This window comes from Rissa tridactyla, chromosome 2, assembly GCF_028500815.1.
Source record: "Rissa tridactyla isolate bRisTri1 chromosome 2, bRisTri1.patW.cur.20221130, whole genome shotgun sequence".
Classification (NCBI taxonomy): domain Eukaryota; kingdom Metazoa; phylum Chordata; class Aves; order Charadriiformes; family Laridae; genus Rissa; species Rissa tridactyla.
This window is the reverse complement of record NC_071467.1, coordinates 40,825,110-40,851,553: the sequence shown is the minus strand read 5'-3', so window position 1 is coordinate 40,851,553 and position 26,444 is coordinate 40,825,110. Positions and strand designations below refer to the sequence as shown.

Below are 26,444 nucleotides of genomic sequence, written 5' to 3'. Positions count from 1 at the left end.
GCCGGGGCCGGGGCCGGTGCGGAGGGGGGGGGCCGGGCCGCCTCCCCGGGGCCGCCTCTCGGTTTCCACTTCGCCGCCGCGTTCGGGACGTTTGAAGCGCGGCGGCGGCGACACAGGGACAACCCCGGGCTTCACCGGGAGTTTCCCGCGACGGGACGCGCCGCGGCGGCCGGGGCCGGGGGCCGGGGCCGGGCGCTGACCCCGCGGTGCGGGGCTGACCCCCCCCCATCCTCCCCGGCGCGGTGACCGGCGGGGGCGGAGCGGAGCGGGGGGGGCGGACGGGAGGAAGCCGCCGTGCCCCGCCGTGCCCCGCGGCAGCGCTCCCCTCGCCCCGGCGGCAGCGGCGGGAGCCCCGGCGGGGGCGCTGGCGGGCCGGGCGGCGGGGAGGTTAGTGACCCCCGCCCCTCCCCCGCACGGAGCCGGGTTGTGGTTGTCTTTTTTTTTTTTTTGTCCCCCTCTTTTTTTTTCTTTTCCCTTTTTTTTTTTCTTTCCTTCTCCCCTCGTTGCATAAATTATGCCGGGCGGGGCGGTGACGTCGCGGGGGGGGCGGGGCGCTCGCGGCGGCGCTCGCCCCCCGGGGAGGGGGCGGTGTGTCGGGGGCGCGCCTTGTGGCGGCGGAGGGAGGGGGGGAGGCGGCGGCGGGGGCGGGCGGCGCAGGGGGCGGCAGCCGCGGCAGCCGCCTGGCTGGTGTCGCGCTCGGCTCGGCTCCGGCGGCGCGCTCGCTCGCATCGCTCGGGAACTATCGGATTAAACTTGAATCGAGTGAAATTACACAAAGGAGCGAAGCGGAGCCGGGACCCGGCGGAGACCCCCCGAAACTACCCGAGACCCGCGCTGACCCTTCCTCTCCCTCCCCTCCCTCCTACCCCTCCTTCGCCCGCCCGCCCCGGTCAGGGATCCCCCTCCTCCCCCTCTTAGCCCAGCCCCGGTGCGAGGCGAGCAACTCCGTGTGTGTGTGTGTGAGAGAGACCCGCTCCCCCGCCTCGCCCCCCCCCCTCCTCCCACCCCCCCCGGCCGGCGGCACCAACTCCGGAGCGTGTCCCCTCCTCCTCCCCGGCCCCTCGGCGGAGGGCAGCGAGGGAGCGAGCGGGGGGACACCGGTCCCCGACGGCCACGCACCCGGCCCGGTGAGTGACCCCGCACCTCGCTGGGCGCGGAGGGAGGAAGGGAGGGAAGGAGGGCGCCGGCCATGGAGCTGGGCACCCGCGGCAGGTCTCCGTCCCCGGCGGAGCGGAGCGGGGGGTGCTGGCTGCCGGCGGCGGCCCGGCGGGTGGGGTGGGGGATGCTGGTCCCCCGCCGCGGCTGCGGGCGAGGCGGGGCGGGGGGGGGGGGGGGGTGTCTCAGCGGGGGCACTTCCCCGGGTGTAAATGGCTTTTTGTTGTGCTGCGGCCGGCCGGCCGCCTGCCTCGCCTCGGGGGAGGGGAGGGCACCGGGGAGCCGGAGCGGCGGCGCCCCTTCCCTTCTTCCCTTCTTCGCCCTTCCCCCCCCCGCCCCCCCAGCTCCTCTCCGCAAGTTTAGAGGGTGACTAAAAATCCGGAAAAGTTGAGCGAAACTGCGGGGCGGGGGCGGCGGGGCCCAGCGCCGGCCGGGATGGCCGCGGGGAGCGCTTCCCCCCGCTGACCACGCTGACGGCCGCCGCGGCACAACAAGCGCTTTAAACAAAGTGAGGGCGCTTCCCCCGCCGCGCACGGCCCGGCCCGGCCCGGCCCCGGCACCGCCCGCCCCGCTCCCCCCCCGCTCCGCGCCGGCACATGTGGGTCGGCGGGGCCGGCGGCCGGGCCGCGGCGGCGGGGGGGCACCCCCGGCGGAGGCCGGGCGGTGGGTGGCGGCGGGCGGCAGGAAGGCGGGCGGGGAGGGAGGAGGAGGAGGAGGGAGGCGGGAGCACGAGGTGCCGCTCCGGCCGCCGGTGCGCACGGCGGGGAGATCGTCCTGCCCCGGCGGCACCGGGAGGGGGGCCGGGGGGCGGCCGGGGCTCTCCGGCGGCCGGAGAAGAAAGGGGAGCGGGGGGGGAGGGAGGGGACGGGAAGACGCTACCTAAAGGCAGCCGGAGCGGTGCCGGTGGACACCGCATAATAGGGGGGGTCTTCACCCCCGCCGGGCACCGCGCTCCGCCGGTGCGGGGCCGGGGCGGGCGGCGCCGCCACCGCGCACATGGGGTGGGTACCAGGGCGCTCCCCACCTCCCCCCCCCCGATCTCCCCCCCCGCTTCGCCCCGGGCCATTTTGAGGGTGAGCGGAAAAAGGTGGTTGGAGGCCAAGCGGTCAGGGCCGGGGGAGGGGACGGGGCCGGGGGGGGGTGGGCAGCGGGGCGGGGGTGGGGGGGGGGGCCGTCGGCGGGCGCTGCCTGCGGGGAGCGGGCAGCGCGTGTGCGCGCGTGAGTGTGTGCGTGTGTGTGTGCGGTGGCGGGGGGAGGGGGGCAGGGTTGTTAGTGAGTCTCAGGGAGAAGGCGCTGCAGGCAATGAGCAGCCATCATTACGTTGCATTCATTTATCCCGGTAGCGTTACATCGGGGGGTGTGTGGTGTCGGGGGGGGGGGGAAGCTCCTCCGGCCACGCCGGACCGGCCGTCGCGGGTGGGTGTCGCGGGGGGTGGGTGGGGGGGCGTTGGGGGAGCCCGGGAAGGGGGTGGCGGTGGGGCAGGGGGGGGGTGTGTGAGAATGGAGCCGGCTTCCTCGGCTGGCTCCTCGCAGCCCCGCTCACGCCCGGGCTTAAAGTAGTTGTTTTTTAAACAGACAATGGACAAAAGGAAAGTCGCGGTGCCCGGGAGTCCCCCCCCATCGCCGGGGCCGCTCGGCCGCCGCGCAACTCTCCGGCACTTACCCACTTTCCGCCTTTGTTTTCGTTTGGGAAGGGACCGAGCGTGTCTCCCAACTACGGAGCTGGGCGGTTTTCTCCTTTGCCAGAAGGTTTTGTGTGTGTTTTGTTTTTGTTTGTTTTTTTTTTTTTTAAATATTTAATTTTTTTTTCTCTCCTTCTTCCTCTCTCCCCCCCCCCCCCCCCCCCCCAAGCCGCCTGGTCTTCGGTGGATTTTTGGCTCGGGGAATATCAGAATAACCTCGATGCGATAAGTTTGTTTCTGTGTCGATGTGCGCCTCGATTTTTACTTTTATCAAAGCAGATTGCGAGCTGTGTTTATCCTAGAAGATGGCTTTCAGGAGAGCGTGTGTGTCTTCCTTCTTTTTTTTTTTTTTTAATTCTTTTTTCTTTTTTTTTCTTTTCTGGTGGTATATGGGACTAGCGGAGATACAAACCAGCAAGTTGAACAAAAAATGTTTCTGTTCGTTTCCTCACAGATCATCCATTCTAACGACGGCAAAAAAAAAAAAAAAAAATCTTAATGACTATGACCTTAGCAGCATGGGTAGCTGGTTTATCCCAATTATAAATCCCGTTAGTTTGCTGTAATGTGTGAGTATCGATATATAATTCATCTTAAAAAGCATGATCGGTAATTATTATTAGTATTTTTTTCTAAAAGTTGAAATCTGTCGTTTTCCAAGGAGAGTGCTGCATCTGTCGCTTGGAGTGTTTTTGTCTCGCTGTTGCACAACAGAGGCTCTCTAGTCTTTAACCTAAAATGGCAGCTTTAATTTGACTGGGGCCCATTCATTGACAATGATAATAAAAAGGCTGAAAGCTAAATGTAGCTGGATGCTTGGGGCACGTTTGCAGAACTCTCTCCTTTCCATTGCTGGGCGCTGCTAAGAGAGGAACTTCGAAGCTCTCTAGTTTGTATCCTGAAAGTTTCCAACGTGTTTGTTTTGTTTTTTTTTTTTTTTTAATTTAAAAAAAAAAAAAAAAGGAAAAGAAAAAAGAAAAAAAATCAGTTACTCTGCATAAACCACATTCTAGACGGCGGGGTTGCTGACAAACTTAACGGTGAGGAGATAGTTGGAGAGGGCTTCTTCCGAGAGGTCTGCCTTTTTAACAGCAGCAGAAAAATTCTAGTGATGCCTTTTGAAATAAGATGCAGTCTGGGGGAAAATTAACCATTTGTTTCTGAGGTTTGTAACAGGTGACTAGAACAATTACATTCTTTACATTTTCCTATCTCCAGCTACTAAAAGTGGGAACGTTGCTTGTTTCCTCTTGTTTGGTGTTGTAAACGTGCTCGGGGTTTCGCAGAGATCCTTTTGATAGGGTGCTATTTTCCTCTAGGATAAAACCGCAACTGCTTGGAAAAAGTAATTATTTTTTGTGTGAGACATCATTTGAAGTCTGAAACAGTTTTACAAAACAAAATTTCCCCTACTATGGCACTGGAAAATGCCACGGTTTCACGCATCCCCTGTCCTGCTTTTCTGTTAACCTAAACCGCTTATTTTCAGTCTGTTTTGAGCTTTTTTGTTTTAAATAAGAAATATATAAAGATGATTATGAAAGCTGTAGAACACGCTCTTAGAGGAGCATTAAATGCTTGTGATTGCAAGTTTAACTGAATTAGTGATTCACTAATTGGATAATCGTATGTGACCAAATATCTTACTGAATATTTAACAGCGTAATGATATTTCTGTTGTTACCTGTAAATCCTGGTTAGGTTATTTACACAGTGGAAAAAAAAACTTGCTCAGATTTGAAACCCAAAACTATTTCATTCCCTCTTTGGTAATTAAGGAAACTTTTGCTCATAGGTGACGATCACGCAGTCCTTTTAGGAAAATAACAATTTTGAAGGATGTTGCGTTGTTAAAAGAAGTATCAGTCTCAATGAGGTACAGTGGAATGCTGCCTGTTGCGACCCAAACTCTGCACAGTGGCGGGAGGTTTGACTTGTAACCATTTTCTTTTGAATTTGGTTAATGCGGAAACCTGAAGAGTTAGGTCAAAGGAGCGCTGTAAAGACTTCCCAGTCCGTGTAGAGGGGTCAGTTAACCAGAGCGTCATTTTTTTTTCACGCGTGTCACTTGCTGTTTTTGCGCTGAAAAAGCTTTTGCTGAAGGTCCATGATATTTTCCTTTAACGCGCAAATAATATCAGGGCTTTATAAGACGTAAACCGAGTTATTTGTGAGTAAAGGCGAAAGAAGCCGATGGCGAAGCTGGGGAAAAAAAGTATGTGGAAGGCGGTGACATGCTGCTGGGTGTCCTGGTGTCCCCTCCTGCTGGGGCGCGGAGGGCGGTTGAGCGCAGGGTCTGTGCCCGGTGCCCGGCTGCCGACGGTGGCTGCCCGGGCAGGACGTGGCCTGGGCCCTCGGCCGGAGGAGAGTCCGCAGCGTTAAGAACACAACAGCGCTTTTAAAACCTTAACGAACCAACCTACCCAACCCTGGGCGTGATTTTCTGTAAAGGCGGGAGGCCCGAGTAATAGGAACTTCGCAGGTTTTCGAAAAACTGCTGAAATCTCGCAGTGAGACTCTGTGGTTTGCCATATCCACGGCATCCGATTGCAGCCGGCTCTTTGGGTTTTTTGTTTTGTTTTTTTGCGTATGGCGTGATACATAAGGGTTAGTAAGGTGCGAGGAGGAGGAAAAAAGTAACCAGAAAGGAAGAGGGTGGAAATAAACACATGCATTGCCTAGAATCCCGTGCCTTAACTCTGTCCCTTATTTACTGTTCACCTTCTTTTTGCATTAATTTTCAGAGGGAGAGCTTTTAGAATCTGCTGGTTGGTATTTGCTCTTGCGAATCTAGCGATACCCAAATAAATTTGTGTGGCTAGCGAGGATACGGGCAACTGTGTGACAAGTGGTGTGTGCCTGGACAGCCCCGTTCCCCCAGTTCCCTTAAATCCCGACTTCCGAACCCTTTTGTATTTCTCTGCTAGGAACAGATCACTCACTGCTCAGATTTATGAGCTGGCTAACCGATGCCCGTAAGTAACACGGGTGATACTTTTATGTTACTCTTATGTTCCCCGCATACATGAGAAAACGGCAAATTCTAGTAAATAATTAAACTTGTCTTTTTTTACAGATAAGTCTTTTGCGTGTAGGTGAGGCTTTAGATTTCACTTTTCCAACAGAAAAGTTACTGTATTAATTTACTGCGTCTATTTAGCTTCGTTATTAAGGCAGATGTTAACTTCATGGCTTCTCCCCATTTATGTTTCTGTGGATAGCTTGTTTGCACTGTTGTTTTTTTTTATGGAAGAAAGTCTCAGATATTGTCTATATTTTGTCAGCGATAGAAAGGCAAAGGGAAGCTCCCAGTATAATTTATTTTTAGAACCCTTTCAGAGGAAGGAGTGAGGTACAATATGCAGAAACATCCCGTGTTTTTATTAGGGCTCTGACAAGATACTGAAACCTGATGGAAGAGTGTTCCTCTTGATTTCTTTCAGTCTGCAGAATCTAACTGCAACTTTTAGTGGTTCGTATCTTAGCTGAGACCGGTCGTTGTGGAAATACCACGTCGTAGCTGCACACTAAAATTCTTACTTGGAAAATGAGGTTGGAAGGCACGATACAAAAAAAAAAAAAAAAAAATAAAAAGGAGGCTGTGACCTAAAGGACACATTCCAAGCGCCTGAATATGACAACAAAGCTCTTAAGGATATTCTTAAGTATACAAAAGCTGATTAGCTCTTAGCTTCCAACATTGTGACTTTTCAAAGATGTAAACATGCACCTAGAAGAAGCCAAGTCAAAACCAAGGATCTTTGTCGTCCTCTTGGGTTCTCTCCTTTCATGAATGCCACTCTGTAGCGCTTTCTAAACATCCTGATTATTTTGTTGCTAAATACATTCTCATTTAAAAAAAAAAAAAAGAGATAGTACTTAATTTCTTAAATTAACCATTTTCATTTAAAAGTTGAAATTCAGTAAAAGACTGCTAATTATCAAATAAGCTACTGTATTAGTAGAGCATTGTAACGCACGACTTTGAAAGCTTATTGGCATATAGGAACTAAGCAGAAGCCCTTGCTGGCATGATGTAGGGCTGGCTTTGCTTTGTAGTGACCTATATAGCTATTTTGGGTGTGGTTTTGCTTGGCTTTCATGGGAGCTGCGTCCAACCTTCCTCTGACATAGACAATTGCTGTGACGAGAGGGCCTTGAGGGGAATGGTGGGGAATAAATAACTTCGAGAATCAATTGTCTGGAAAAAGTCATTGCAGCCAAAATGTCTGCCTCCTTCCTAATGGTTCTGAGAGGAAAATTAAATTTCACGTATAGGGTCCTGATCCTAGAGGTTATTCTGTTCAGGCTTCATTTAAATACGGGCTGGTGATCGTAGCGAGCAGCGCAGCGACTCACCTGCCTGGGAGCAGCCAGTGTATGGAGAATCCAACGCTGAATAGTTTTGGAAGCGCTTCAGTTTTAATGACCTTGAGCCGCTTTTTAAGGCATTTAGTTGAGCTTTGTTTATTGCTAGAACTCCAACAGGTAGCTGGCTTTAAAATTTCTTCGTAGCAATTTTTTTTTTTTTTAAAAGAAATTGGCCTACACTACAGTTTATTTTGGTTTCTAGCTACAAAATAGCTAACTTTTTAAAGCATTTCATGGAGGTGTACATCAGGTGTACAAAATATGATTCCTTTTACGCAGCAAAACCTGTCCTGCCCTGAAATCTAAACCTTTTATTTATTTTATTTCTATTTCCTGCCTGGCCCCTCCCCCCCGAGCTTTCCCGTGGATTTTTTTTCTTCCTCTTCAGATTGTACCTTTCCTATTGGGAAGCGGAGTTGCATTGGCGCCTATTGGTGGAGTTGCATTTTCTTGCCAGTCTTGGATAATTAGGATATTTTGCAAAACAAACATGTGTTTCAACTCCTAATAATACTGCTTTCTACCCAAAGCGTGGAGGATGCTTGTGGCGGTGTGGGAAGAGCTGGCTGCCTCCACCAAAGCCCCACGAAGTCTCCCGTTGGACCCCGGGCGCTGCCTGGCACAGGGATGTCAGCAGCGGAGAGACAGAGTGGGGGGAATCCTTGGGTGCTGCATCCTGCCGGCAACTTTCCGATGGTTCTTCACGACCCTTTGAATAGAAACGGCCTCTCGTCATTTCAGACCTTGTTTTCATGGAAATTATGTCCCCCCCCATCATTTAATAGTTAAGAAATACAGCTGTAGTGGTTTCTCTCGCTCTATGCATGGAGTAGTTGCGAGTGGGGACAGTCTAGTCCCATCACGCTTCGCGTGAAATGGAGATAGCTGTTGTGGGGTAGCCCTTGCCAAAGAGAGAAATTTGGGGTATGGGGAGGAGCTCCTGTGGGGGAGTGTGATGTTTGTGAAAGGAGATGGGAAGGTTTGGAGACTGAGGACTATGTGACCAGTGGTAAAGCAGATCAGAACCTGGAGCGAGTCCAGGGAAGACTTTATTTAATAAAGGCACTTTTGTCCTGGATCTTAAAATAGGAAGCCTGTGGATTTATTTACAGGGTTAAGCAGGATTTTGTTAAATGGGTAGCCTCTAGGTGTGCAGGAATACTGGTCATTCTTTGAGAGAGGATTCAGGGGAAAACTAAATAAAACTGAACAGAAAGCTGGAATTTTAGAAGTTAAGAGATCAGCAATAGGACAAAACAAGGAGAAAAACATTGGGGTGGTGCTGTCCTGGGAGAAATGCAAAACGAGCCCTTATGTGAGAGGAACGGAGGAATTCAGTTAAAGTCTTCAGTATTAACGGCTTGGGTGAGCTAGTAAATAGGAAGTCTGAGTTGATGATAACTTATTATAAGAAAATATTCTTTGCTTCAGACAGGATTCATTGATGTAGCTGTTGAGAGTGAAATCCAAAGCTGAAATGTTACTCGGTAAAACATCTTACAGGAAAGTGTGTGTGTATATTGGTCTGGACTGTAGAGAATAGCAGTTTGGTATTTCTTTGAGTTGAAAATAAAGATGACCAAAAAGGAGATATGACTGACTTTGTTTTTAATGCTCGATGGAAGGAGGGTTAAAGGAAGGAAGGTAATGGTGAGGCTAACAGATGTTCAAATACTGCTCTGATAAGGCTGAGATAAAATTGTACGTAGGTAAGAGACTGGTAAATTTCAAGGATGCATCTTAATTAGTCGTTTAGGGTATAGCAAGCGTTTTCATAATCTTACCTATTCCTGGGTAAGAGACCATATCTGAAGTCCAGAAATCTGGCATCCCGGGTGAATTGCTGCTTTTAGTTCTACATCTGAGTGTGTGTTGTTTGTTCGTGTGGGATCAGAAACACCTAGACAACCATAGCTGTAGTTATTAGCTTGAATTAAGATCTAAGAATATGATTATTATTTTTTTTTTTTCATCTCAACTGTCTGGCATATATCTAGGCAAGTCCTGTGGCTTATTGAGGATGTGCTCTGGTTTGCCCTGCTGTTGGACTGGAGCAGCTGCTTGTTGGATTTGGTGGTTCGTTGCAAGGCAAAAAGCAGGCAGGTTGGCATCTCCGGTTGTTGGTTCGAGAGGTACTTAGACTACGTTGGTAGTTCCTGGGAGGATCTTGAAGACTTCGCAGGGTGGTACGGTCATGTCAGGATGGCTTAAGCGAAGGCCCTGTGTCACTGTAGCCATTGCTTATGTGAGTTCAGAGATTCCTTTAAACCCTGATGAGGGGGGCTCTTGCTAAGAGTATAATTCTTGCCTCAAGTTGTTTTAACCGTGAAGAATTAAACTGAGAGCTTATAGTAAGCAATTTAATCTCTCCCTTGATTTAGGAAGGAATCATTCAGAAAGTGAGTTAAATAGGGGTTTCTTGACTGCCTCGGGAGGTAAGGCTGGGAGAGACCCGCTAAGTAATTCACTTTATTTATCAGTACTGTTACGAGGAGTCTGCTGTGCTTTGCATTCAGTTGGCTCTGTGAATGGGGTACAGCCTTATTCATCCTTGCTTTAATCATCATTCTTTCATCAGTGGGGAAGTGAATAAGCAGACTTCAGCTTCACTTCCCCCCTCCTTCTCTCTTGATTTCTGCAAAGGTACGTTGTCGTTTTGTTGTGTTTCTTTTTCGTGCAGAAGTGAGCGAAGGCAGTTATGCGATTCTTTAATTCCACTGTAACCTTATCAGAGGTTACTGAAAAAACTGCATCAGTTCCACCTGCGTTTCTCCTTCACTACAGTTCTGCAGTAATCTCCAGCCCACGCTGCCTTCCCTCGCAGAAGTGACTCTTGGTCAGTGTACTTTTGTATTTTAAACAGGATTTGAACTTTGTGGCAGCCATGGAGGAGGAAGGGGCTGTTTTGGAGAAATGACATGGCTATTGGGAGAATCGGCTTGTCAAAGGCAGCGCTAGAACAAAAAAGAAACAGGCTTTCCAACTTGGGTCCCATAATTGTTGTAGTAGGTAGTCTTAGAAGTCAAGCGTGTTAGAAGTTGCGCTGAAACTTTAAAAAAAAAAAAAAGAAAAGAAAAAAAGGAAAGAGAAAAATGGAAGGGTGGGTGTTTTTGTGTGGCTTTTCACATACCGTGGTTAGATTTAGAGAAATGCTATGGTTAAGGTGACTGAGTTCTTGAATGGCTAGTTCTCATGGAAATAAGCTAATGCCTCGCACCCTTGCTCCCCCCTACCCAAACCAATGATTACTTAGTTTCGAGGTGTTAAAAAAGAAAATCTTGGCTACAAAAAAGATGGCAGGTGAAAGGAATTGCTTTCGTTGCAGTTATTTAAAAGATTAATCTCCTTGATCTATTATTCTCCTTCCACCACCAGTCCCCTTTCCCTGCTCCCTCCCCCAAAAGAGAGGAAACCAGAATGCCCACCTTTCTACCTGCCTCTCTAGATGAAGGATGGTCAACCTCCGGCTTGTCAGCGGTTCAGGTGCGATTCCCCCGCTGAAATTGTCGCATGATTCGTGGCACAACTGGACTGTGCAGTACGGGGATGGTTGGGCAATGCGAATTTTTGCTGTGGGAGGAACTGGACTCGTAGCGGCTCTTGGAGGTAGATATTACACAGCCAGCTGGGATGCAGGCTGCATGCCCCATCTTATCCCCTGGTGGGGTTTCTGGGATCTGCTGTTGTCTTCCTATGTGGCTCTGTCTCTGCGGCACTTGGAGATTCGTGGTGTGCTCTGTGGCTGCCCAACGTTAAGATTTTTGGTGAGCAGCTGGTAGGGTCAGGAAGGCTGTGACGGTGGTGGTGTTCTGGGGCAGGGCGCTTTTTTCTTTTCAGCGCGTACTGAAACGAGTTGTTTCTGTTTTGAGGTGCCTCCAGGTAGGCAATGAACTTTGAATAGCAAGATAAGGACTCCAGCAGCCGAGCTGTCCCGTTTGCTGCTGTCATCGATTCCGTTTGGCTGTGGGAGTGATATATTTGATACGTGTTCACTTCTTGCTTCTCAAGTGAAATGGCACGTCCACGGTAGGCAGTCCATCACAGAACGAGGCAGATCGATCCATGGAGAGAAATCACGGGGTATAGGAAGCCTGGAGACAAGGCATCTAGAACACGTTGTCACTCGCCTGCGGTACAGCACCTCGCAACGCATTGGCTCGACTGCCTCCCTCCAGGTTCTTTCTCTTGGAGCTTGTGGAAACAGGCACGTCAGCCTTCCTGTCATTGGTTTACTTGGATACTGGTGGCGATGTCAGGAGAAAATGCAAAGTTCTTGCTGTTTTCTCCTTATTGGAATACTTGTAGCTTTTCTCCATCATAACACTGAGATTAATGGTCACTTTCCAAGGGTTTTTTTTGTGGGTTTTCTTTTTTTTTAAAGTAGGATGAAATCTACAAAGCTTTCCTTACCTTCCTCTTCTGATTAAGTTATCCTTACCTTGGTATTATATTTGTAAGATTTTTATTTTTTTTCCTCTGCTGGAATATTATAGTTTAATTATTTCAGTTTTTGTACAATAATTTTTTTGTAGCTCTGAAGATAGCTGAAAGCTGTTGAATGTCATCTTGTGGTCCACCTAATCATTTTGAAGTCAGGGTATGGTTTGAGAAATGCAGTGAGCTAATTTAACCGGACATTGTTCTGAAAGGAGAAGTTTCCTCTTTGCCTTTGTCCCCCTGCACCCTTCCTTCCAACCGCATGGCTCTGTTACTTTGTTATAGCGGCAGCGCTTGTCAGGTCCTTCTGTGAACCACTTTAGTTCACTAAAATGGCAGAAAAATAACTCGGTAAAATGGAGAGCATTTTGCTGTTGTAATGAATCAAACCGGCTCATAAAAGGATCTGATGAACACCAGAGCTGGTACTAAGGATGAGGGGGGTCGGTGGCTTGGAGAGCAGCAAGCCCTTTTCATCTTTTCATTTTGGTGGCAGTGAGCAAGTGGATTGGATCAGTTGCCTGGGAACCTTCAGGGGAGAAAGAGAAATAGAGTAATCATCTGTGAAGCAAAGGACACCAAAAGAAAAATTTGCTGGCCTGAGTTCAAATTGATATTAAAATTTGTTTATTCTAGTGATGGTATGGATTGCATGCTATAAACAGTTCGTTAGAATTAATAATCTGCTGCCCAGAAATCAGTTTTCCTTTTGAGCTAGAGGAACAAATGCCTTAAAGATTTACCAATGTATAAATTACTTGTCTGGTATTTCAAATTTAAAGTATTTAATCTTTAAAACAATTTATTCACAAGAAAGTACATTGCTCTGGGGGGAGTGTGTGTGATTCTCCTTTTTTTTTTTCTTTTTTTTTTTAGCAAGCTTGAAGTTCTCCATTAGTTTCATCAACCTTCTGAGCCAATTTGTACGTCTCAAATTTTATGAAATCAATGTTTGATTCAGTTATTCGGAGTTTAATCTCGAGTATCTACATTATTCCTGTTAGTTTGAGATGGTATGAGAGTCACAGTAGATGGCTAAGACTGTTACTTCCTATCCAAAGCTTTCTCATAACGAAATGAACACACTCTTATTTGTTTAAAATTGGTGAAAAAATTACATTGCAAGTAAAATAACATGCTGCTTAGTTACTCCTGTAATATTATATTTTTGCTGTTCTCCAGGGAGAGAAATGGGCAGTTTGCACGGGGTAGCTCAGCAGAGGAATGAACACCTCACAGAAAACCAGGGATTCTGACTGTAGCTCCTGCTCAGGCCACCTGCCAGCCTGAGGTGACTCTTTCAGCGTAGCAGGAACGGGGCATAAGAAACTGCTGGCTTTCTGAAGAGCCCTGGTTATTTTGTAAAGTTATTTGTGTAAAGCGCCTGCAGTGTGACAGAACGGAGCTTCTTAGCAGGTGGAAGAGTGGAATCTCATGCTTTCCTTCCTGTTTTTCTCAAGATTTGAGCAAATTGTACGTGCCTTAATGGAAGGTACACACCTGCCATAGTTATCCAAAAACCCCCCATGTGGTGCATCATCTAGATTCCGCGGGTTTTGCATCTAAAAAATTCTCTTTCGGGAGTTCCAGGAGATGGCGGGAGGAGCAGGAGAGGGGACTTAGAAATTCTAGCTCAAGGCACCGAGGATATTGCAAGCTGCTTTTGGTGAAAACTGTGTGAGGAGTGGTGGCCCTGACTAGCGTTGTGTGTGTGTGTGTGTTCAGAGTGAATATTGTAGTTACTAAAAGCAGCTTGTTTACATTAGGAATTGTATGTGCTAGCTCTAATGGGCTTTAGGAAGCCCAAAGCACAGCTGTAAAACATCTGTCTCTGGGACCAGATCTTGTCTGTCTGATGAATTTTTGTCCTGCATTTCATGTTCAGATTTAAAAAAGAAATAAAACTTTTTTTTTTTTTAAATAGAAAAGTTCTTAGCTGTCCTGCTTGAAGACTGGTTTACACTTGAAAGGCTATCATGCTGTTGTCTTGAACGCAGAACTTAAAATAGTGACTCAGTATTAACTTCAACTCCACTTCCTCTTTAATCCGATCATCTTGCTTGCTATATGACCTTATAACACCTTAATTTAAAGGCTGCTTATTCCAGTGGATTAAATTTGGAGGTGTCTGGAGTGGTGGGCATTGCTACAGGAAGGGTTTAAGAGGAACCGAGAAACAGTGTTGCCTAAAAAAACGGAGGGGGAATGGGAGCAGCCGGGGGTATTTTCCCACTTGCTGATGCTGACTGCTGCTGATGCTGCTGAAAGGTCAGGAGGAGTTTTGAGCGCGTAGTTCTGCTGTGCCGTAAGAAAAAAAAAAAAACCAAACATATATTTCCAGTGAGTGAATTTGATGCTCTTTGTCTCAGTTACGCATGGAAGCGATAGAAGGCAAAATATCCGTTTAGTGTGTGCACCTCCACGCGTTTGGATGCATTTTCTTCTTTTCAAGGTTAGTGGCCTGAGCAGATGGTCGGAAGTCTTGAACCTGTGGAGTGCTACTCCAAACTGGTATGCCAGGTTCATAATGATGTATTTTGAGGTCTGCCATATTGGGATTTGTAATAGTTGCTGTTTACCCAGCAGCTCTCGTCAGATGATCTTGGTTCTTTACCAAGTGTTAATTTGGCCTTGCTACTGCCCTTGTGAAGTAGATAAATACTATCCTTAAAAACAGAGTTGGTCTGATATTTAGCAGTTTAAAAAAAAATCCGGTTTAAGTGTTTAGAGTCTATGTCTGAATAGCCTGCTGGTTTTCTGAATTTGTGACTTCTTCCTTTAAATAGTTTTCTCAGGAGTAAATTCTAAACAATTTTACGTTGTGTATTGAGTTTCGGGATTATAAGCTTCCCCCTTGTCCTACACGGTTTCCTGAATAAGCTCTGCCAAATAGTCTGTGAGTATTAGATGTTGAGCTTAGGTTTAGGAGTAGAAAGAGTTTAGATAGTATACTTTCTGTTCTGTGCTATTATTAACCATTTTGACTCACATTTTCTGTGAGGTTTTTCTTCTATCTCAAGTCAAGTATTTAACTTAACTAAACTACAACCAATCAATCTCTTTGAAGAGCTGCGTGTCTCCAAGCGAGGGTATGTAATTTGTTGGGTGTGATCTGGGAGTTACGGTGAGTTTTACTGTACCTGTGGAAACTTTGATCATTACGAGTCCTTGAAAATAAACCATTGGCTCGTGCTGCCTTTTGTCTGACGGAGGTTTAGCAGAAGGTCTGTTCTGCACTGGGCATACGCTGCTGTCTCCAGGCTTGGGCTGTGCTCAGCACAGAGTGGCAGCAGAACCTTTCTTGTCTTGGAGGAAGCAGGAGTAGGCTGGAAGGTGGAAAGAGGCAGAGTCCTTCCATTGCTTACAACAGCAACTGCCGCGTCTTCTCTATCTGTCAAAGGAAAAATTTGTACCTCTGATTTTGGAGATGAGCATGGTCCCCATGTTATATGTAATAGAGAGGGTTTGTTTTCAGTAGCTAAGATGTTGCACAATGACTTGTGGATTGGAGCTGAGGATTGAATTCAGTCTTCCGGTAATTCCTTTAAGTGCTTAACCTAAATATGTTGTAGTTATTTTAAGTACCTTTTTATAACAGTAGTAAAACTTCAGGCCAGTGCGTTCCGTTGATACTATCTCTTACAACTGCTGTTTAAATCAGAAAAAGTATGACTATTTTAATTTTTTCAACACTTAGCATTCTTTTTAATTCTTTCTCCTTCAAACATGAAAAAATATTTTTAATACAAGGTCAGTATTCCTAAAGTTCCAATGTATAACACGACTTGTTTTTGAATTATTCCCAAAGCGAACTTAAGAACCACTGTAGGTACTGAGTAGCATCCAGAGAAGTACTGCTTGTGCTGCAGTGTGGAGTATTGTCAGTGTTTCTGTTACAACCCTGATCCACTTTTTTTTTTTCCTCCCTCAAGGGGTTAAAACCAGGTCATAAACTCTTTGAATTTTTTGCTGTTGGAATAGGGTAGTCTTTTATTTCTGAATGGTAGAATTTCAACAGAGTCAGATACTCACTGTTTGGGGTGTCCTTGTCTCATTCATGCTTTGGTCCTCCCAAACGTTGTAATCTCACTTGCATTCGTGAAGTACTGATTTGTGAAGTACACGGACTGAAGAAACACAAGTTTCTCCATGAAAGGAAGGTGAAACGATATACTGGAAATTACGTATTTTGAGGTAACATATTTATCAAGAGCAATTAAAACTATGTTAGGAATACGATCTTGCTTTTTTAGTACCAGAGAACAGCTCTGCCCGTTGAGACCAAAGATCTGTCCCATCCGGAATCCTATTTCACGGTGACCACGGTGGAGGCTATCCGGAAACAGAGCAAGCCCCTTTAGCCTCCACGGCTGTGCAGCTCAGAATTACCTTGGAAAACATGATAGGTAACACTTAATGAATTTTTCTTGCATGAATTAATCTAGTCTTTTCTTGGTCTGTGTAAACTCTTGGCTTCCATTGGGACCGTGGCAATGAGTTCTGCAGCTTAAGTACACATTGTATGAAGAACTGCTTCCTTTTATTTGTTTTATTTTGAACCTGCCACCTGCTAGTTTTGTTTGATGTTCTCTAGTTTCCTTGTTAAAAGAAAAAGAGAACAATGGTTCGCTACTTACCTGCTCCATCTACTGATTTTGTAGACTCTCTTACGCTCACCCTGGTTGTCCCTTCTCGAGGCTGGAGATTCTGAAGGGTGTTCAAATGCCTGTCACCCCCTTTTGGTCCTTCAGTAATCTTACTCTTGAAGTGGAGGTGGGCAGAGCAAACAGTGGCCCTGCAGCAAGATGCGGGTATCTCATAGACTTGTGCATCTCATCTCTTCTACAATTCTGAGGTTTTGGTTTGTTTTTTTTTCTCTTTTTCTTAAACACGCTTAGCATTCTGTTTACCCTTCTGACAAACCTTGTCTTCCTAGATCTATTTATTCTAGCTCCCAAATCTCTTTCTTGACAATGAGGTAATCGGGTCAGAGCTCAGTAAAATGTATGCAAAACAGTCCGGTTGTATTTTCTCAGGTGCATTGCCTTCTGTTTACCTACACTGAATCTCATTTGCATTTTATTACACCTTCACTGGGTAGGATGAAGGTCTGCTGCTTCCTGCATAGTTGATTTTCATTTTTAGCAAAATGAACTTGTTAATGTTATCAGCAAACTCACTTCAAGGCTCACCACCTGTTTCTAGATCTTTTATGTGCATGCTAAACAGGTCTGGAAAAGTTGGGGGATGTTTCCTAATGTTTTTTTCCTGTTTTGAAGTGGTTACTTTTCCATGTGAAGACCTTCCCTCTTTTCTGTTGTAGCTTGGTTTCTTTAGGAACCGTTGGTAGAGGACCTTTGTTCAGCAGATGGCATGTGTTCTGGTCATCCAAGTTAGCTCAGACTTTGACCACTTATCAATTGCTTCAAACAATTCTCGTGCATTAGTAAGACAGGACTTTTCTATGGGAAAGCATCAATGTCACTTTCATAGTCTACTTAGCTACGCGCCCATGAACAATGTTTCTTATATCTTCGACCTGTTTGCCCTGGTGAGTCATCGGACTTGCTGGTCAGTAGTTCTTGACAGTCTAAAGGTGTGACCACCTTTCAAAACTGATGCACCATTGACATGAAAGCAGTGTTTGACACCAAGATACTATATGTTAGAGCAGATAGATAGGCTGTTCCATCCTTCAGCTTTTCAGAACTCTTGGGTGAATGCCATCTTGCTTTGGTAACTTGCTGCCATTTGCTTTGGTTTGACCAAAGCTACATCTGAGGTCTTACGCAGTGGAAAAGATGAAAACCTCCTCTAGCTTCTCCAATGACAGCAGATGCAAAAAACCCTTTCATTTCTGTTTAGTTTATTGGAGTATTTCTTTCATATCTTGGTTATACGTTAGCCCAGTTAGCCTTTAGCAGGCTTCATTTGTGAAAGGACCTTTTATTACTTTGCCCCTTTATGAACAGCTTTTGTTTGCAATTTTACTTGCTAATTCTTTTTTTCTTATTTATTCCCTTATTCATGAAAAACGTTCTTACTGAGAGCCCCCCAGCTTGTGGTTTAACTGATGAATTTTTTTTTTTCTCGGGTCTCTGCGCTTTCATGGTATTTTTTGTCTGTTGTCTGCAAATATTTTGTCTGACTGTCTCATTTTGTTTCTCTCACCAAGCTTCCTCATTTTCATGTGTTTTTTCTCTTCGAAAGCAAGAACTGCAATAATGTATTTTTGTTGCTGTTGGTTTTTTTAGGAATGCTGAGCTTAAATATATTTTATGAATTTCATTAGCAGTAGCTGTGAGTCATGGTATAGTCAAGTCAAATATGATATGGACAAATCTGAATGTAATATAATTTGTTGGATGTTGAAATAGTCCATAATCTAGTTAAAATGCAGCAGTGTTACCCTGTGTGCTTCACCATAACTTCGGAGAAGTTGTTTGATAAATAGGGTTTGTATGCTTTTATAGCCTATTTTCTTCTTGCCAGCAAACCAGTCACCTTACCAAGTTGTACAAGTGGCATGGAAATTTATTTTGAATGCCACTGATCTATTTAAGAGTGAGACAAAGTATGTGACTGTGTCCTTCAGTTATAATTCCCCATCAATTGTAAATTGATGCATTTGTTCAAATATACAGTATAAAAGAGTATCACAATCAAGCTGTAGTTATCATGGGAACCATAACTTTGACTTTTCTTTTTCTTGGCTTCCTATGTGAAAAATGGTACTGTAGTATATTATTTAATTGTTTAGTACTGAGGTCTCTCTGTTTTATCATAGTATGTGACATGCTACAGTACCACTCTGTATAAAAACCTTTGGTGCTTGAAGCGCTGGTGGAACAGTAAGAGTTTATTCGTGTCTTCATGTATAGATATGTGAGTACCATATTTAGAAAAACATTTGCACAAATAATAACCACTTCGTACTGAGGTTTTTTTGAGAATTATGGTGCTTTGCTTAGCTGAGAAGTACTTGGAATATAGTAAGTCTGTAGCTCTGAAGTCGTGGGCGTCAGCTCTTACTTCTGTGTTTCATTTGATAATTTCTGCTATCCTGAAAGTTACTTAGACTTTCAAAGTAGTCTGTAATATGCACTTGTGCAGTGTTTCAGCGTTAGCCAACTGAATTTTGGGGAGTTCTACACTTCAGTAATGGAAAAAAGTTTGCTGTATAAAGATCATGAAATATTTGAGACCCCATAGTATCAAAGTAGGCAAACTGATTTTATAAAGAAGGAGCAGTTGCGTTTTCAAAATGGATGCTCTGAGAGGTGGCAAGTATGAGTTCATAACACTTTGAAATAAACAGAATTTTAAGAAGGATCTTAAGAACTTTTTTTTTTTTTCTATGAAGAATGCAGGTCCCATGAAAGGCTTGTGCCCATTCTGATTGTTGAGGAGTCACTGTTGTGCTTTGATAAGTTAATTTTTAAACTTTCACATGAAACTTACTTCAGTTTCTATATAGCATGCCATATGTACAGGATAAGCTCATCAGTTGTTTTGTTTTCTTCTTAAAGTAAGTTAAATTGCAATCAGTGTGCTTACAAGTAAATTTGTTGAGGGTAACAGGGAAAGAAACTATATAGAAGTATAGGTTTCTGGTTTAGGAAAGAGCTTAAAGGAATGTAAGGATGGGGTCGTTTCTTAGTTCAAATAATACTAACAAAGCACTTAGAAGAAAGCGGAGGAATGGTTTTCTGTCTGCAAAGTAAAGGTTGGTAACAAAATTTGAAGTAACAAGGGTTGAAATTGATTCAGCCTAGACAAATTCAAAAGCAGTGTGTTGTGAGATGGTAAATTCTCTTAGGTGGTCTTTAATTGTGGCATTTTTTGTATCTCTTCTTAAAGTAACACATTTTTAACTCGTCCTCCAAAGTAACTTTCATGAAGAAGAGAGGGGAAATCTGGAATTTCTTGGTTTAAAAGCTGCATAGTTGTTGTGCATTAGTACAAAGTATCTCTCCTCTTGGAAGATCACAAGCTGTCAGTCATTTAGTGACCAGGTTTAAATGGAATAGGGGCTTTTATACACTGATTTATTAGAATACATTGCTTATAGGCTTGTTTAAAAGTGTCCCTAGCAAATCTGATATGAAAAAATGGCATGAAGACAGTTGGAGAAGATTTCGTCACGGTCTATGAATAGCTGATAAACAAAACGAGATGCTGTAATGCTGTCGTTTCCTCCCTTAACCTCCTTGTCCCCCATCCCCCCACGCACATGGGATTCTGAAAGTGGCACTGGGAGGGGGAAGTAGGTCTTAATCCAGTAGCATGAACAAAGCTATGGATTATAGGTATCTGCTCCTGTTTCTGTGATCCTTGTCAAAGGCATATATCACTTTGGTTACTCCTGTCTCCCAGCAATAAGGCAATATCTTTTGGGGCTGGCAACAGGCTTTTAAAAAGCTGTGCTCTATCAAGGCGATTCTTAACAAAAGCCTAAGTAGTCGGGTACTGCACCACAGATGACAATTAACTCATTAAATTGTAACTTTGAATTGCTGAAAACCGAGACAACTGTATATTAGGTTTCTTTATTTTAAACTATGTTAGAAGCTCAGTGTTTTAAGTCTGAAATACGCAAAAGGTATCAAACTAAAAGGCAGGACAGCCTTTCTGCAGGCCAGATAAGTCTTTCAGATAAGTTTGATGTTGATGATTTAATGAGCTTGTTAGTATTATCTTATTTTTATTTGAAAAAGCATATGTGTTGATGAGTGGTATGAAATTAAATCATGTGCTTTGGGTTCCACCTCCCTGTTTTACAGGATTTATGGAGTAGTTAAGCATTAGCTGAATAGGGTCCCAACGTAGGGTTGTTAGTAGTATAAAATCAAAACTGACTCCTTGACAGTAAGTTGTCAGTTTTCCTTGATTTTTCAAAGACTTGGATATGTATTTGTTCCTTCTGGTCTACCCTGAAGTTTAACAGGGCAGTAGGGCTCGTTCTGATTTAACTACAACAGCAACCTCTTGGAAATTTTATGTGGAAAGTACTAAAAAAATCTTCATAAAGACTATCCTACTGTGGCACTGATGCCTCCTTTTCCCCTTGTATAATTATTTACCTGAATCAGGTGATTGGAGCATGAGTTGATTTACATTTGCCCATCACTCAACCATATTTTCTTATTAATAAGATAGATAAGGGTAAGTCGAAGGAAATAAATTATTGTTTCTGTTTAAGCACAATTTTTGCATGGTTAAGAATGATTCTTTTTCTTTCCTCTCTTCTTCCCCTTATACCTTTCTTGTAGACAAAAGAAACAGTTAAACTAACAGTGTTTTTAGCCAGAGGAGTGGAAGAATAACCCAGCCATCTAATGTATTAGGTATAAAAGGAACATGATCATCTGAATATTCAGGTAGATACTACTGTAATACAAAGATGATGTACATTTGGAGTAACTTCTGAAAAGCGTGCAACTGCAAGGAAAAAAAACCGAAATCAGAATATGGGGATGCAATTGAAGACAGTGGTGTTAGTCACCTGGCTTGGAAGGAAAAAGACAACTTCTATGTTTAAATGGATGCATATTTAGAATTGGTAACACTGCCGACACCAATGTTACACTTTGCATTTTCGTAGACTGAAATCCCATCCATCATCCCTGTCCTTTCCCAAAAATCAAGAGATCTGAATTCTGTTAGCATATTTTGTCTTGCGATAAGCCTGATTGTATCTCGCTATTCTTCTGGTCATGGGCCACCGTGTATCATACGTGATTACAAAGCTGTTGTGCGTTAACTGGTGGATCTGTAATACATTTAAATACATGCACAACTGGCATTTTCTGTGTTAACTCCAGACTTTATATTAGGCTTCCTTACATCTTGTAATTTCTCTTTAAAATTTTTATGAAATTAGTAGCTTGTATCTTCTGTTTAATTAACAGCATCCATAAAAGTGATCTGTGAAGGAAAGATCATTGCGGGGCTGTTTGTTTTTTTCTTTTTTTGGAGATGAACAAAATTTAAAGTCACATGTATTGTATTGTGCATCTTAGTCCAAGTCAAGGTTTCTAGAACATGAAATGTCATTCACTGGAATTGAACTGATTTCATACTGCGGCTTCTGTTTTAAGATACAGGTATTTTCAACAGTGGAAGGTTAAAAATGGTATCATGAAATATGTTCCTGTTATCTTGAAATATGTCTTGAGTCAGCAGCTAAGTCAAGTTCTGGTTTTGAAACTTGATAGATTCCAGCCTCTGGTATTCCTTCAAATAAAACTGTCTTTTGCTCGGAGATGGAACATTTGGAGTTAGTCATAGATGTGAGCTTTGTGAAGTTGCGAAAATGAGGCTCAGGTTATAGAGCCAGAAATCACTCTTTTAGAAGTTTAATTTGTTCATTCAAGAGATTTGGCATAGTGAAGGGTAGAAACCTGTTCTCCAGAATGGCATTTGCTTTCCCTATATCCATGTATATATTTCATTTTTTTGTTGGCTAGCTAACTGACCGCAGCGAAGTGATTATGTGAGAGACAGCAGAAAAATTACAAAAGAAAAATTGTCCTCTTGCACTGATTTTTGTATATTAATCACATGTTATTCTTCATTTATGACCCTGAAAATCCATGTTTTCTGCTACAGAACTAATAACTCTAGCAGATAAAATTTCTCTCTGGTCTGTAATAAATATAGCCTATGATGCAGGTATTTGCTGTAAGTTTTAGGTTCAGATCTTTGTCAGTGTGCAGATTTTCATTTTCTTCTTATACTATTTGTTGAATATAATTATGATGCAGTTGCTGGTCACTGCATGGTTGCACTTGATAGACTGAGTGGATCCACTGTATGTAACTTTAGGTAAAAGATCATCTATATAATGATGCCGAATGATGAAGCCACTAATAACTTAGTTTCTTTCAGCAATAGTATTGCAATTCTGTGAGATTACAGTTGCTATGCCTTTAAAAACACTTCTAAATTGTTGGAGAAGCATCCTGTGTGATAGGTCTTGTATTCAATGAGTTCTTAGATGTTCCTGAAAGATTTATAGTGAAATCCAAAGCATTTCAAGGCCAAGTATAGCAGTCTTGTCAGATACAGCTTTACAGCCTAGTGACTTATAATGAGAGTAGAATGTAATTAGAAATTGTCCATGTCTTTACTGAGTACTGATGAAAACTATGGCTCAAAGGTTAATTCAAATAATAATTAATATCGGTTTCTGTCAGAACAGGGTGGTAATGAAATCTTTGTCGTACGATGACTCTGATTTTTAAGAAGTGGGTGCATAAGAAATAGAGGCTACAGTTTACCTTTTCTGATTATATTCAGTTATCTTACAATCAGCATGATAGCTTGATAAAGCATAATTTGAGGGCAATTTAAACATACTCAGAAATATTACAACCTACAGTGAAAATATCTAACATGTTGCGTCTGTTTAAGAAGACATATTCATGGCTAAATTGCTGAAGTAGATGGATTTACTACAAATGATCCTTAAGGACTGCGTAAGAATTTTTTTTTTGGTTGTTAATAACTGAGCAATACCATGTGTTTGTGGAAAGTATTCTTAATAAGATTTGCTAGCATGAGAAATGTGGGATGTTACATTGATGTTTGTTTAAATTGGACTAGTTTCAACGAAAGCGATAGACCAGGTTTTGCTGGCAACCAAAACAAATTCTGTTCAGTTTCTTTTCCCGAGTTGAAATTTTCTATTGGAAAAAAAATAAATGCTGTTAGCTTTTGCTTAAGCTAAAACCGTAATTTTTCAGTTGCAAGTAGTCAGTGAGCTGTTAGACCTGTTCTTTCGAGAGGCTTTTCATGAATGCTTTGCTGTCTTCTGGTTTTTCTGGGTCTGCTCTGATTGTGTTCTTAAAATCAGCCTACTGAAAAGCTTCTCCAGAAAGTTATAGCTATAGCTTGGTTTTGTGGGTCCAAATAGTTTGCATAACATGCCTTTCTCAAACCTCTCCTTTCTATTCAATTTGCTTGTCTTAAATGTTAGTGGACTGCCTCCCACAATTTTGAAGTTGCTGTAATTTTAAGGCCATTTCCTCTATTGACAAAAAGGAAACTTCAGTGCCTCTAAATTAGATCTGACAAAGATCAGGTATTTTCATTCTTATGCTTGTGAAAGTGATCACAGGACTGATTCCGCCCCTCCTCGCCGCCCCCCCCCACCCCGATCTGGATAATGCTTTCCATGCAAAGTGCTTCAATTCTTGGGAAGCAAAGAGAGTCTGCAGCTGAGATCAGACCTCTCGGGGGTCAGAGCACGTAATGGGACATGAGTTACATGGGAGCAAGCTGAGAATGGGGCTGTGTCTGTTTGAGGGGTGTTTTAAAACTGTTGAGATGAGAGAGATGAAGCGTTATGTTGATTTCTCAGAGCTATTTCTGCTGTTCTTGCTTCGTTCTTCATACATTTTTTCAATAGCCTGGATGAGAGAGTCTGTGCTATGCTGAAATTTCCACTAGGTGAGATGGAAAAAAAAAAAAAAAGCACAAATTTTAATGGTAGCACTGGGAAGAAGCTCACTGTGCAAATTAGATGCTTAAATTTTCTCTCCCTTATTTTATTGTAAGCAAAGAAATACCGGCTTGGGAACTCAGCTGCACTTAGTCTTACAGAGATGTCTGAAGCTGCGGGGTTTCAAAAGCCTAGTGAAGAAGCCTGATCAGGAAGTAGAGACTTTTTATCTAAAATTAAATCTGCATACAAATTTTGAAAAGCTAACAAAAGAAAAATGTAAAGGACGGCTGAAATATTTTTTTCTTAGTGACTTAAGGTTGCATGTTTATTCCTAATAATTTAGTTCTTTAAGAGAATCCATTGCCTGTAGAGTTGATCCAGCTTCTGTAGTAGGTCTGCTGTAGTGGTAGTTGGTAAAAAAAAAAAATAAATCTTTCTCAATCTGAAATGGTGAGATTTACTAAAACGTACAATCCTAATACAAAAATGCTCCAGTTGTAGCAAGACCTAAATGTGCCAAAACTTGTGCTAGTACTCAAAGGTGTCACAGTACAAATGTGACCAGATATAAATTTAAAGGGAGGTGCCTTGTTGAACATCCTAAAACCATTTTTTATTTCCATTTATTCCTCCAAATGGCAAATTGACCCATAGTTCTCCCACAGTTCTCTCTCTTTTTGTTACTGGTCTGCATATTGATACAAAGGTATGAGCTAGGACTACTTCTGTTTAACTAGAGACGCATGCACTGGTGTAAATACGCCATCTCCAAATAGCAATGAGACTGCGTGGTGGGGAGGGGGAAAGGGGAAGGGAGGATGGTCATTTCAGTTCATCTTTTTTAACAGTATAAGGGGCAAAGTTGCTCAGGTTAGGGCTGCTTGAAATGTGTCGTAGACTGTCCCGTAGCTTCCTTTCTCCAACCACTTGAAATTCTTTGGGAAGGGAATCTTCCAGAGGGTTGTATCTGTGCTGCGGAATAAACAGTTGTCGTGTGAAACTGATGTGAGCCTTAGTTTTACTCTGCCTCCACTAAAATACACTTTTACGGTAGTTTGTGCAGGATCAGCACAGAGGAGTACAAAGAGGGAGCTTTTCAGTACAAAGGCTGCCTGTTTGGCCTGCCCAAACCACCGTGAATGTGTTTAAAGGGGACTTTTATTACCATGGAAACTCTCAGACAGGAAGGAATTTGTCCTGCCATATCTAGAAAATAGTCTGTAATGGTCAGCTCTTGGAACAAAAGTGTTTCAAATAGCGGGATATATTTAAAAATTCTTGTGGTGAATATGTTTTTTTAAAAAAAGAATATGTAAAACCCAATCTTATGCTAATAGACTTTTAGGATGGGGATTTAGGGAAGACTGCCGACAACTACAATGTGAGCAGGGGAAGTGTTACGAGAAATCTAAGAAAGTTTTACCTCTCTGTGTCCAGAAGGCTTCCTAGGTATTGAACAGACGTAGGTGAAATATTCTCCCTTTAAGTAGCGTGTTTGTCTGTCACAGCCCTTCATTGAGGGACTGTGTGCCTGCTTGGCTTGAACTGCTGAAGGCAGTCCTCTGAGCACCATGGATTGATTGCTTTTGGAATGTCTTAACTAAAACCTGTTCTTTGACTCTCTTGACAAATATCCTTAGTATTCACAAATGGCCTTTATTTTCCTAAATCACACTGAGATATAGCATATCTTGTCTAATACAAATTCTAATGCCAGATATTTGCACATCCTTCACTCAAGTTGTGCACTGGTATGGAGTAAGTCCAAGTCAGCAATCTTCCCTTCCAGCCAGCAGGAATAGCTGATGGTAATGGCAAGATTTGCCGTGCTTTGTGTAGTCTTTGGTGTTGATTTGATTGCGTGTTTGATCAGTTTGATGCAAAATACTTTTTTCACGTATTTGATCAAATTCCTTTTTTTTTTTCCTCTCTGGAAGTGATACCAGCAGATACTGGTTTCTTATGTTCTTTCTATACGGCAAAGGCCTGGCTTGTTTTAATGCTGTGCTTTTCAGGTTAAGTTGTTGAACCACCTGGCCGTGGCCTGAAGGCAATTTGAATGAGTGGTACAGTAATAAGCCGATCCAATGGGTTGTGCTGCTGGAAATCAGCCGTACCACTCTTGCTTCTTCCCTTGTGCTGTCACTGCTGTTCAGCTGCCCCTGTGGTGACGATCTTCTGATGGCAACTAATGGTTAGATCAGCTTATCTCTAGTGTCAGACTGCACCCGAACATTTTCTTGAGATGTTTGGGGTAAGCACTAGAACGAAAGCATCTTGTTTGTGGTTAGGAACAGGAATAACTTAGAAGGAAAAATTGTCATGAAAACTTTCTGCTGCCCTGTCAAATT

General features: G+C 43.8%; 1 protein-coding gene across 2 annotated transcripts in view; it reads left to right on the top strand.

Moving 5' to 3' along the window:
- Window positions 1-308: 308 nt before the first annotated feature.
- CHD7 (chromodomain helicase DNA binding protein 7) overlaps window positions 309-26,444 on the top strand; it is a 135,601-nt gene continuing 109,465 nt past the window's right edge. Inside the window, exon 1 of one of the 2 annotated variants that reach the window (XM_054190698.1) lies at window positions 309-387. The gene's annotated coding sequence lies outside the window, so the exon portion shown is untranslated. Of the gene's footprint in view, window positions 388-3,045; window positions 3,407-26,444 lie in introns of those variants that run through there. The other variant, XM_054190697.1, reaches the window with a different exon arrangement.